Source organism: Grammomys surdaster, unplaced genomic scaffold, assembly GCF_004785775.1.
Source record: "Grammomys surdaster isolate TR1022 unplaced genomic scaffold, NIH_TR_1.0 125953, whole genome shotgun sequence".
Taxonomy (NCBI): Eukaryota; Metazoa; Chordata; class Mammalia; order Rodentia; family Muridae; genus Grammomys; species Grammomys surdaster.
The window spans coordinates 2,533,116-2,537,175 of record NW_021620773.1 but is presented as its reverse complement, the minus strand read 5'-3'; the positions used below and the strand labels follow the sequence as shown (position 1 = coordinate 2,537,175).

The 4,060-nt window shown below is 47.5% G+C and overlaps 1 pseudogene; it reads left to right on the top strand.

The window, feature by feature from the left end:
- The first annotated feature begins 604 nt into the window (after positions 1–604).
- On the top strand, positions 605–993 carry LOC114609371 (annotated as a pseudogene).
- The last annotated feature ends 3,067 nt before the right edge of the window (positions 994–4,060 follow it).

Sequence of the window (4,060 nt, the reverse complement as noted above, 5' to 3'; positions counted from 1 at the left end):
GTCTCTGATACACCTGTGTGCTCTGTTAACTATTTAAAGTTGTCCCTAAAATCTCCAACCTTGATTTTAGGTTTCTCAGTTTATCCCTTGATTCTGTTTTTGCTTTTTCTTTTAAACTCCCGTTATTATATTTGTACACCTAGAGGAAACCCCTCCTCCTTCTGTCACTTGAGGCTGTGGTATCTTCTCTGTAGAACATGGCAAGAAGACACAATCATGGGAGTGAAGAGAAGCCTTTACCATACCTGGAACGTGCTAGCACCTTGGCCTTGGACTTCCAACCTCAAAAATACATGAAGTAAATTCTTGCTTTTTACTCATTACCTGTTCTAAGGTGTTTTATTATAGCAGCACATAGCATAGACAGACTGGTGTTGACATGAAGAAAACAGGACAAATCCAGTTAAGAAAAACATGCAGAGAGGAGGGCAGAACTTCCTACAATGATCTGGGTTCTGACTGACAGCAGATGTGGGGGAACAGCTATGTGTGGTATGGTGGGATGATGGGACATGCAGCCTGTGGCCTGGCATGGCGTGTTTGTGAAGAGCCCTGAAGACAGCACAGGCTCATTAAGAGAGGTCACCATGGCTTCCTGTCCTGGCCGCCATCGGAGAGCAGCAGCTATGGCCCTGCGTTACCCTATGGCCGTGGGCCTCAACAAGGGCCACAAAGTGACGAAGAACGTCAGCAAGCTGAGACACAGCCGGCGCCGCGGGCGCCTCACCAAGCACACCAAGTTCGTGCGGGACATGATCCGAGAGGTCTGCGGCTTCGCGCCCTACGAGCGCCGCGCCATGGAGTTGCTCAAAGTGTCCAAGGACAAGCGCGCACTCAAGTTCATCAAGAAGAGGGTGGGCACGCACATCCGCGCGAAGAGAAAGCGGGAGGAGCTGAGCAACGTGTTGGCAGCCATGAGGAAGGCGGCGGCCAAGAAGGATTGATGAACCCTCCCCCAGTAAAAGATCATGGCTCCTAAAAAAAAAAAAAAAAGAGAGGTCACCATGGATGGGTGGAACAGGCAAGGGAGTGGGGCAATACCCAGTAACTTCAAGGTTAGCAGAAGTCATGACAGGAGATAAGAACAGGCACCATGTCTGCAAAAGGAAATGCTTGTGGCCAGATGAATGTGTCACCTGGTACATTTTGAAATCTTAATTGATATAACACTAAATCTGGGGACAGACGGATTTGCCATGGCTTGTGAACCCCTTCCCTCATGTTAGTGCTCTACTCACAGCGTAGAGACATTAATTGAAAGCTATCTCATTTGCTCTTGGAATGATACTTTTACAGTAAGTTAGCTTTGGGCAGAAATGTTATTGCTGCTTTATAAAGTCTTTAAAAAATGGTATCTCCATAGAAGCATTTGACAGTAACCACAAAATCTGTGCAAGCGTAATTACACAGCCCCAGTCTCGTGGCAAGGGCATCTAAAAGTCGGAAAGCGGGCTATTCTCTAAGCTGTTATTTTCATCTCTCTTTAAATAAATGTTTGTGTCTCATAAAGTAGGTCCCCATACAAATTTTCACATTTTTAGCTACAGAAGATAAACCATACAGCATCGGGGCACAGGTAGTGGGTGCTGGGTCACAGCTGAGTCAGAGCGAGGTGACCTCACCATTGTGCAGAGCTTGGCCGCTGCTGTGATACCTGCTGTTCTCTGAGCTGTGGAAGACACAGGTCTGAGAAGACAAGGCATGGTTGGGAAAGAGAATGGTTACCGAGAGCATCAGTATCCAGTGAGAGAAACCAAGGCACCTTCTTAATACCCAGCAAGAGATGCCGGTGACTTTACTGGCAATTTTGAGGACTATAGATGACTCTCTGTGGCCCTCCGAGTCTCTGATTTTGTAAAGAAGTCTGTTTTATTTTACATCATCATTGCCGTTGACTTTAACGTCACCAGTGCCACCATCACCATCAGTCCATCACAGAAACAACAGGACCAGGTCAGCTTGCACAGAGGGTGACTATCAACCTCTAGCCTAGAAAAGGTCTCTTCACGTGTGCGTCCCCCAGACCTTCACAACGTGCCCACTGTGGACAGATTCTCCACTGAGTAAGGCAGAAGGATCGTGTTTAAGGAAGGCCTCAACCTGTTGAGAAAGTCACACCTGGACAATCCCCTGCAGAGGCGCTAGGTGCAACCATGTGCCTAGCTGCCATGCTGTCTCGTGTGAGCCTTGCACACTGCTCTCCTCACTGATCCCTTTGGTATAGACCCAGTCCCAGAGGGTGCTTTCTGATCCTGTGTCCCACTGCTGATGCAGTCACTTTTTGTGCCAAATACCGGGCCAGGTGGCAATGACTCCCCCCTGACTCTCAGCCAATTGTCTGGGATGTATACAAGCAAACAAAACGGGTTTTCGGAAGTAGAATGCAAATCAGCAGCTGTGCATTTTCAGATCCTGAAAATGGAGTTGTGGGGGTGGGGGGATGAAGGAAGCCTGCTTGTGGCCATGCTGACAAGTATGCTCAGGGGCCACCATGGGGGACCGGGGCATCACAGATGGCTAGAGCTCAGGGATGGATCCCCTGGGAGCCAGGAGACCATGAAGTGACCATCACCCCATCACCTGGTTTCCTTATCTCTGGGGATGATTATATCAGTGCTCACTTCACAGAACTTATAGAAAGGACCACGCAGTGCTTGCAGGCCGACGGCTATGAGCACTGGCCAGCGATTGGGTTCTACCACAAATTGACAAGTTGGTTCTGTTGTTAAAAAGCTTGTGCAACAGCCTGAGCCCATCTTGTCAATAGACCAGCGTGCCGACATGCTGTTGATTCCTCTGTCATCTTCAAACTCTGCGGAAGGGTTGGAATGGTTGATTTTGCCTCTAATAAATGACTCTTTTTTTCTAGATTTGGTCCTGAAAAAAAAAAAACAGCTTGTGCAAAACAGAAGTGTGTGTGTTCTGTCTTCATCTTATTTCTTTCTAGTTTTTTCTTTTTATTATTAACTTACTCTTCCCAAAGAAGGGACTTCACACATCTTCAGGGGTCCATGCTGATGAAGATTTCTGTTACGCCCATACATCACCCTCACACTGGTCTGACTGCCTGACAGGATTGAGCTGTGGCTGGACTCTGATGCCATTTTTCTGTCTTTTTTGTCTCTTCTACGCTGCATAGCCTATTTTCAGGGCTTGGGGCTTAAAGATAGCAGCAAGAATCAAGGAGCTCTGCCAAGTGACACCGGCTGCCTGGATTTAGTGCCGTCTTGGAGGATGAAGGGGCTTTGCACTAAAGACGACTTTCAGTTCTGCTTCCACCTCAGATAAACACAGATTGGGGAGACATCATCCCACCCTGATGGCAAGAAAACCAGGTAAACCATAGAATCTAACTTGTTCTGACCACTCCTATGCTGAGTTCTCAGGGATATTGCATAAGCTAAAATATATAGGCTTTGTGAAATACCCGCTGTAGAGAGAGAATATCTTACGTCCATATGGATGTGGTACCTTTCAATAATAAATCTGATGGCCTATGGCTTAGGTAGGAAATAGGAGGTGGGAGAGGATTCTGGGATAGAACAAGACATGGGAGATTCACCCAGAAAGATGTGACTGAGACAGATGCATGGCGCCTGGGTACAGATAGCCAGTCATGTGGCAGAATGTAGATCAGAATAAATGGGGTATTTTGTTATGATCTAGTCAGAGAAGAGCCTAGCTATATGGCCAAGGTATTTGTAAACATACAATGAGTCTGAGTCTTATTTCTGGGACATGGGGCTGGAGGTAGAACCAGACCTAACTTCTACAACCGGAAGCCAGGAGCACATACATCCAGGAGCACTGATACCCTGACAGAGCCATGGAAAAGAAAGCGACTGCCAAGGGATACAAAGAGACCCACTGATACCTCAGCTAGCAATGAAAGCTAACTGTGTGGGATGGCTGTGTTCTCAGGGGCAGACACAAGTAACACTCACAGTGTGCTCCTCTTCAGCGGGCACAAGAGAACTGGCCAGGGTTGGGGTGATGGTCAATACTGTCAAATTGGCAAGATCTAGAAGAACCTAGAAGACACACCTCTGGGCCCCTGTAT